The following is a 9,234-nucleotide window of genomic DNA, read 5'->3' as shown; positions in this document are numbered from 1 at the left end:
TCTCCATTTCCCTCCTCTGATGTTGAAGGTGTTTCTATCATCAGGAGAGCTCTCTGGTCATTTCACTACTCTGAGGTGTGAAGTTACGTCAGTCTCACGGCACTACTCCTGAGCTACAAACTGTAAAAAAAATCTTTACACATTAAGATTTTTGTTATTGTCTGATTTTGTTGTTTGAAAGGGTTAGGAACTAACAAAACTAACAAACTAACCGACAGAGGCAGCGGTAGAGCAGCAACTCCCATGTTCTGCGAGGTAAGATGGAGTCAAAGGAGTCTGCTTGAAGAGAGAAGAGATAATGGCTTGTCAGTGTGTGTGTGTGTGTGTGTGTGTGTGTGTGTGTGTGTGTGTGTGTGTGTGTGTGTGAGCTGGAGAATCAGCCCAGAGACAGGAGAGAGACAGGAGGGGGACGCTAACTTCAAGGTAGCCTGGGAAAACCCTGACGAACTTCTGGCAAATTTGAGATTTGCTCTGCAAGTCCGTCTGGCCAAGAGCCCATTCAAACCCATTTCCAATTTGTCCAAATTGAGGCACAAATCACAACCGTTGAGGCGGGCTTTACACCAATCACAACCGTTGAGGCGGGCTTTACACGCTAACGATAGCGCAGCGACGGCGAGCAGCTTTTTCTTTACATTCTTACATTCAACGTGACGGTCACCAAAGTGTAGCAACCGGTTGATGGCGCTGTCGCTGCTACGTCACCCGGATCGTTGGTCTGATTGGTTGAAGGACTATCTAGTAGCGCCCAGAGGCATTTGAGTGGTGTCTGTTGGTGACACCCCTTTGGAAAAAGGCTGTGAATGAACCGTGAATATTTGTAACTTTTTTGCAACGAAAATGCAGGGATTATGAAATCATGCAAGCCCGCTTATTTTGCGAGAAAAAAAAAAGAGACTGTTCTCCCCTGAAAAAACGCTCCCAGACGTGGTTTGTTCAAGCAGCAATCGCGACCTATATTCAGGTTTCTAGTGGCGGCGCCCTCTAGTGGCCGTAGTAGTTATGACAGGAGCAGAGCAGGAAGTAAGGTGAGGAAGTTTAAGAGCGCCACTCAGGTTGGGGCAAGGGGGTAAGCGAGCATCCGGAAAGCGTACCTCCTATGGGGACATTAGGGGCTTTCCGACCGGATAGTAAAGAAGAACGGGACGGTTGGGTTTAGGAAAAGAAGAACGGGACGGTTGGGTTTAGGAAAAGAAGAACGGGACGGTTGGGTTTAGGAAAAGAATGGGACGGTTGGGTTTAGGAAAAGAACGGGACGGTTGGGTTTAGGAAACGAACGGGACGGTTGGGTTTAGGAAAAGAACAGGACAGTTGGGTTTAGGAAAAGAAGAACGGGACGGTTGGGTTTAGGAAAAGAAGAACGGGACGGTTGGGTTTAGGAAAAGAAGAACGGGACGGTTGGGTTTAGGAAAAGAACGGGACGGTTGGGTTTAGGAAACGAACGGGACGGTTGGGTTTAGGAAAAGAACAGGACAGTTGGGTTTAGGTAAAGAAGAACAGGACAGTTGGGTTTAGGAAAAGAACAGGACAGTTGGGTTTAGGTAAAGAAGAACGGGACGGTTGGGTTTAGGAAAAGAAGAACGGGACGGTTGGGTTTAGGAAAAGAAGAACGGGACAGTTGGGTTTAGATAAAGAAGAACGGGACGGTTGGGTTTAGGAAACGTGACACGCGGTATACGATCCCCGGTCTCCTGGGTGAAAGTCCTGTATTGTTTGACCCATCCACCCCCCCAACCAACCTCCCAATGTGGATTTTTGGGCTTTGATACTACTCGCTACCGTAGTCGCTCTTAATGCTTCGGCAGCTTCAAACCCTGTGTAGCTGCTGCTCTCCCCAGTACGTTCTACAAACACTCTGAAGGGCGCTTTTCAGCGCTTCAGACGCTGACAGCCACTGTCCAAACATCCGTATTTTACGAGTTCGGAGTGAGAACGGGTTGGAATAAAAGAGAGCCCGGCTGGGGAGTTGTTAGGCCTTCAAATTGAATGAGGAGGTGTATCTTTAAAAGAGTAAATGAGAGTGAAACAGCAGAGTTTTACAGGTTTTTTCTATCTGGACCCCGAGAGATGAAAGTGGTCTTGGCAGGTTTCCGTGCTCGGTGCTGCAGATGAGCGGCCTCTCTCCTCCTGAGGGAGAAGCTAATTGAAACTCGGCCCCTCTCACCAAAACTACTGTCAGTCACCCCTGACCGCTCGGCCGGGATCCAATAATAAAGGCAAACTCTGCTGCTTCCCTTCTCTCCCCATTTATTAAAATAAGAGCGAGGTTAGCTCCAACTAAACAGGTCTGTCAGAGCTGTTAAAAGGTCATTTTGTGTTATTTATTTTCAACCTGGATCCTATTTTCCCATGCATTGGTGTCTAAGTGATTAATGTGAACGAACATCTCTGAAATTGGTCCAGTATTGAACGAGTACCTGGCAGCCATGAACCGGGCTGCAATGTAGCCCTATAAGGAAAATGGGTAATTTCCGTCCATTAAAAGTTCTGTTTTTGCTGCTGACAGACTCAGATTATTATTCTAAGTGTCTGACAACATTATGGAAAGGATCCCTGCAGAGATAGACCTTTTAGTTAAAGAGTAAGATCCTTTTAGTTTAACCAGAAACAGCCCAGAAATCCCCATCACCAAACCCACCAGACTCCATGTAAATAATCAGTACTTTTAGCGTGTATAGAGCCAGCATATTTCCACATGTAAATAGGTGAATTAAGGGTTTATTTCAACCAAACCAGAGTGGTGATTGTTGGAACAGTGGAAAGATGAACCAAGACGGCTTTTGATAGTCTTATTTTGTTTCTGTCGACTTTGAATGAGGTGTGTTTTACGATGATAAAAGTACTGATTATTTACATGGAGTCTGGTGGGTTTGGTAATGATGATTTTGGGGCTGTTTCATGTTAAACAAAAATGATCTTACTCTTTAACTAAAAGGTCTATCTCTGTAGGGATCCTTTCCATAATGTTGTCAGACACCTAGAATAACAATCTGAGTCTGTCAACGGCAAAAACACAACTTTTAGTGGACGCAATTGCATTGGTATTATTTTAAACGTTAAATTTTTATCCAATGTATTCAGCAAACTGTGAGTTTAAAGAAGAAGGAGAGGAAGAAGGATTGGAAGAGACCAGCCTGCACACAGTCGGGATGCCAGGTGAATGCAATTAACCGCCTGGTAGGACAAAAAAACCAACGCAGCAATTGGATCCAGAAATAAAACCGAATGGAGGAGACAGCTGCGTCAGACTCCCAAACGGCTAAATACAAAACAGCATCAAACAAGCCGCCACATCTCAAAACTGAATCCCAGTCAGCCTTTAAGCCTCGGACACAGACTTCTCCTGCAGAGAACACAAAATAACAAGATGCATTATTCTAGTCTGCTCACACAATAACACCACCTGTCCCCAAAAAACACAGAGACACAGCAGTCGGAGAGTGGATTGGTGCCGTTTTATTGTATAGACCTGCACTCTGAATTCATATTCATATTTGAACACCAAAACAAACTCGGAGCTCACGCAGCTTTTCAGCACTCCTTTTGTTTGTGCTCATGCACACTGAAAGTAAAGTTGGAGAAGCTGTTGGCAGAGAGAGAATGAGAGGGGGAAACGCCAGAGCAGGGGGAATGAGAGGGAGAAACTCCAGAGCAGGGGGAATGAGAGGGAGAAACGCCAGAGCAGGGGGAATGAGAGGGAGAAACTCCAGAGCAGGGGGAATGAGAGGGGGAAACGCCAGAGCAGGGGGAATGAGAGGGAGAAACTCCAGAGCAGGGGGAATGAGAGGGGGAAATGCCAGAGCAGGGGGAATGAGAGGGGGAAACACCAGAGCAGGGGGAATGAGAGGGGGAAACGCCAGAGCGGGGGGAATGAGAGGGAGAAACGCCAGAGCAGGGGGAATGAGAGGGGGAAACGACAGAGCAGGGGGAACGAGAGGGGGAAACACTAGAGCAGGGGGAATGAGAGGGGGAAACACTAGAGCAGGGGGAATGAGAGGGGGAAACACTAGAGCAGGGGGAATGAGAGGGGGAAACGCCAGAGCAGGGGGAATGAGAGGGGGAAACGCCAGAGAGGGGGAAATGAGAGGGGGAAACACCAGAGCAGAGGGAATGAGAGGGGGAAACGCCAGAGAAGGGGGAATGAGAGGGGGAAACACAAGAGCAGGGGGAATGAGAGGGGGAAACACTAGAGCAGGGGGAATGAGAGGGGGAAACACTAGAGCAGGGGGAATGAGAGGGGGAAACACCAGAGCAGGGGGAATGAGAGGGGGAAACACTAGAGCAGGGGGAATGAGAGGGGGAAACACCAGAGCAGGGGGAATGAGAGGGGGAAACACTAGAGCAGGGGGAATGAGAGGGGGAAACACCAGAGCAGAGGGAATGAGAGGGGGAGACGCCAGAGGAGGGGGAATGAGAGGGGGGGACGACAGAGCAGGGGGAATGAGAGGGGGAAACACTAGAGCAGGGGGAATGAGAGGGGGAAACACTAGAGCAGGGGGAATGAGAGGGGGAAACACCAGAGCAGGGGGAATGAGAGGGGGAAACACTAGAGCAGGGGGAATGAGAGGGGGAAACACCAGAGCAGGGGGAATGAGAGGGGGAAACACTAGAGCAGGGGGAATGAGAGGGGGAAACACCAGAGCAGAGGGAATGAGAGGGGGAGACGCCAGAGGAGGGGGAATGAGAGGGGGGGACGACAGAGCAGGGGGAATGAGAGGGGGAAACGACAGAGCAGGGGGAACGAGAGGGGGAAACTCCAGAGCAGGGGGAATGAGAGGGGGAAACGCCAGAGAGGGGGAAATGAGAGGGGGAAACTCCAGAGCAGGGGGAATGAGAGGGGGAAACGCCAGAGCAGGGGAATGAGAGGGGGAAACGACAGAGCAGGGGGAACGAGAGGGGGAAACTCCAGAGCAGGGGGAATGAGAGGGGGAAACGCCAGAGAGGGGGAAATGAGAGGGGGAAACTCCAGAGCAGGGGGAATGAGAGGGGGAAACACCAGAGCAGAGGGAATGAGAGGGGGAAACGACAGAGCAGGGGGAATGAGAGGGGGAAACACCAGAGCAGAGGGAATGAGAGGGGGAAACGACAGAGCAGGGGAATGAGAGGGGGAAACACCAGAGCAGGGGGAATGAGAGGGGGAAACACCAGAGCAGAGGGAATGAGAGGGGGAAACACCAGAGCAGGGGGAATGAGAGGGGGAAACACCAGAGCAGAGGGAATGAGAGGGGGAAACGACAGAGCAGGGGGAATGAAGCCGTTGTTGTTGCCGGCGTGCGGCGTTTAATGTCCCCGTTGTTGCGTCCCCCAGAGACCGCGGATCGTGTCCCGGCAGCCGTTGTTGTCGACTTCTACCACGTGTGGCGTCCCCGTTTTTGCAACCCCCAGAGCAGGCCAGTGTCATGGCAGTTGTTGCCGGCATGCGGCGTTTAATTTCCCTGTTGTTGCGTCCCCCAGAGATCGTGGATCGTGTTGTCACCATCTCCCCCAGAGCAGGGTGTCATGGCAGTGTGTAAAATAGTAACGTTCCAAGTTCGTGGTGACCACCACGAAATAAAGTACAAAATCGTTTCCCTGTACACGAATCAATAGATCAAAATAACGTGACCATTTCACGAACTTCCGTGAGACCGGGTTGGATATTTCTCTCTGAAATGTAGCGGAGTAGAAGTAGAAAGTGGCATGAAAAGAAAAGACTCAAGTAAAGTACAAGTACCTCAACATCTGGACTTAAGTACAAGTACTTATGTTGAGTAAATGTACTTAGTTACATTTCAGCGCTGAATAAATCAATGTTATGAAACTTGTGATTTCTGGTCGGAGAACGAGCAGCGGGGGGGGAGGGGGGGGGGACTCCATGGTTACCACCGATGGATGCTAGCTATACAGCGGTTGCCGTGGTTACAGGCCTGCTAGAATTGGTGGGAACTGGACACGCCCAGAATGCACCTGAACACACCTTAATGTAAGACCAGCATGCCCAGAATGCACCTGAACACACCTCCCTGTAAGACCACCACGCCCATGGGCCACAGATGGGGTCAGGTGCATTTGCTATTTAAACGACGTGGACGCTGGACGGGGAACTGACAACTGCGTCGGTGTTAAACCAGCAAAGACACGTCTTGCGTCAGGCTTTGCGTTGCACTGCACCAGGTGCAAGATAGAGGCCATAGTGCATAGTTTCTGTCACCCCCATGAGGAATTCTAAGTAATGACAACAAAACTGTCCGCACGTCCACATGATACAAACCTTCCGTGATCGTGCCACTTTCTGCGCGGGAAAGTCACCGGACGCCACAATCTTCTGAACATAGTCATACTGAGAAATACAGAGAGAGTTGTGTGGAGCTGATAGTCTTAATTAGCTTTGTAGCAACTCATTTGGCAATGGCTCGAATGTAACGGATGTTCATTAATTTCAAACAGTTAAGCACTAAAGCTTTAAATGCACTCTGTCTCTATTGAGCCACTTTTGTTGCTCACTGGAGCACAATAACAGGTTCATGTATGCAGACAGATAGAAGCTATCAAGAGGACAACGTCCTGACGTCCCCTCTAGAGGCTCCTGTGGTGAAAGTGCGCACCAAAAGCGTTTTGGTGGGAATTGTTGTTAGAGAAGGTTTTGAGGTGGAGGCCGTTGGGCTCTGAGGACCAGAGGCCTGTACTACGAAGCGAGATTTGGCGTTAACGAGCTAACTTCAGGTTCAACCCTGGGTTTTGTGTACTACGAAGGTGGATCACTTGTTACCGGGTTAAATCGCCGTGGTAACTTATGCTGAACACCTAACCTGGTCAGGAGCAGGTTATGTTGGAGATTAGAGATCAACCGGTGTCAAAGCACCGCCCACTGACCAATCAATACTCGATTAATAACGGCGTCACCGTTCTTAGAAGATCAGCTGGAGCTCGGTGGGCGGAGAGAGAGAGGTGCGCTCATAAAAGTTAAAACATTTAGAGAGCGACAACCCTGTTAACATTCCCTGATGGGTATTTTTATGAAAGATATAGATTTTCAGCGGAGGGATTTACGTATAGGCTATTTGTTGGCTTCTTGAGCCGTGTGTTGCCAATGCGCACATCGGTTTAAATTATGTTTTTATGTTTTTTTTAATTTTCTCTCACGATCGCGTACCACTGCTGGGGTTATAACAGGAATAAAAGCCTAAAGCAACGACAGTTTATGGAAAGCAAAAGTGTAATTATATATGGTCAGATCTTGTGCCTGACTGATGGGGAAGTGACCAGTTTAGTCTAATGTATTGTAGAATTATAGTTTGCTCTTCTTGTTTAAAATATGCAGCTCTTGTAGATGTTTGTGATTGGTCATGCTGAGCAAACACCGCCTCTTTTATGTGAACGCGCGCGCTGCTGGATTGGGAAACCCTGGATTAACTGAACTAGTTGATAACCACCGTCGTGATACAGGTTATGCGGGACCGCGGTTGTTAGGTTAAGTGAAGCCAGGTAACTGAAAGAAATCCAGGACATGTTGATCTTGATTCGTAGTACAGGCCTCAGATGTACTAACGCTTTTGCGGCCACTTAGGAGTATTTGTTTCGCAACGTGTGCGTAAAAGCATGGCGAGGTATGTACAAACAGGCCGCACTGAGGTAAAAGCGCAGACTGCCTGTCGCGGGAATTGAAAATGGCAAATTGCGCTTTTCCGTGTCATGCATATGCATTCACGGGAGGTTGAAGGGGAAAGTGGGAGTTTCCCATAAAGAGATGGGAGGGGAAGCGTAAAGTGCGCCAAATTATGTATTCTGCGGTATGTACAAAAACCGCCCGTGACAGATTTTCACGATACAGCTCTGACAACATGGCATCATGACTTTGCGTAAACATACACGCCATTTTCCTAAAGCCAAATGGCGTGTTATCTGTACGCATTTTCAGCTATCCACGTGTTTTTCTACGCTGTATACAGCAGATGTAAAAATACCCACCACGTGGCGTCGCCACGTTGCGTGTTATCACGAGAACGTGACGTACTATCTCGAGAACAACGTCACGCATGTAAGAAAAACAAAAAGAAAAAAAAAAAAGGTTGGGTTTAGGAAAAGAACATTGGGAAAGGCTTTAGTAACACAAAAAAACGACAAAAACACGGAAAATAACGACAAAAACACGCTTAGGAAAACAATAATCGGTTGGGTTTAGGAAAGAAACATTGGGGAAGGGTTAAAAAAAAATAACAAAAAAATAAATAAATAAATGGTTGAAAATCGCCACACACGGGACGTGAACCCGGCTCTCCTGGGTGAAAGTCCTGTGTTTTAAAAAATCACCACACGCGGGTGAAAGTCCTGTGTTTTACCCGTCCGCCACCCCAACCAACCTCCGTATGTGGACCAACGTCGCTTTATACTACTCGCTATGTCCAAAATTCACTCGTAATGTAGGTCAATGGCGGGCGAATTGCGTTGATAAACACGCTAAAAAGCGATTATGCGTCTTGATAACACGCCTAAATGAAATACGAATTGGCGTGTCATACATACGCCACTTCATGAGATCAGTCTGGCCCATAGACTGTATATAAGAATGGACCAACAGATCCCGTTGCTCTGGACGGAGACCAGTGAAGGCCTTTAGAAGATCTTTCCCGGTGATGGCTGAGCGTTACTGAGCAGCCTCCAACTGAGCTTGAAGACGTAGATGTGACGTGAGCAACCTGTCTGAAAGTTGGAAGTCTTCTGGTAGCTGTGCCAAGAGAAATCTCAATCATTCCCAATCTAGCAGAGACGGAGAGCGTAGGTATATGTAAGGAGATAACATAGACACAGGCTAATTATTGATCACTAAAATGATAGTTAACATTAGTAATTAAACTTAAACAGCTAATGGAAGTCCAAACTGCCTGAGAGCTTCTCCTGTACTATACGGTAATTCCTCTACTATGAGACAGTAAGTCTCGTGGTTATGACCCAATCGTTAGCCTATTTTTATAAAAACGTCTGCTACGGAGCCATAACGTGAGGTACAAGGTAATGGAGCCTTTTATACATTGTCGTGTTTCTTTAGAAATAAACAACGGACAAATAGAGTCTTTAAACTCTTCAGATGTAAAGTTATTCTCTGTCAAAGTGACGTCAAAATGAATGGCAGTCAATGGGATGCTAACGGGGGGTGATCGCTTTGTAGCATTAAAATGGCGCCATAGGAGGTTCGCGGTCCGAGGAGAAGCTTACCCCCTTGGTCTGGCTCTGATAACCTCCGCCATCTTGGTCAGA

This window comes from Sander lucioperca, chromosome 3 (genome assembly GCF_008315115.2).
Source record: "Sander lucioperca isolate FBNREF2018 chromosome 3, SLUC_FBN_1.2, whole genome shotgun sequence".
Lineage (NCBI taxonomy): Eukaryota > Metazoa > Chordata > Actinopteri > Perciformes > Percidae > Sander > Sander lucioperca.
This window is presented reverse-complemented; position numbering follows the sequence as displayed.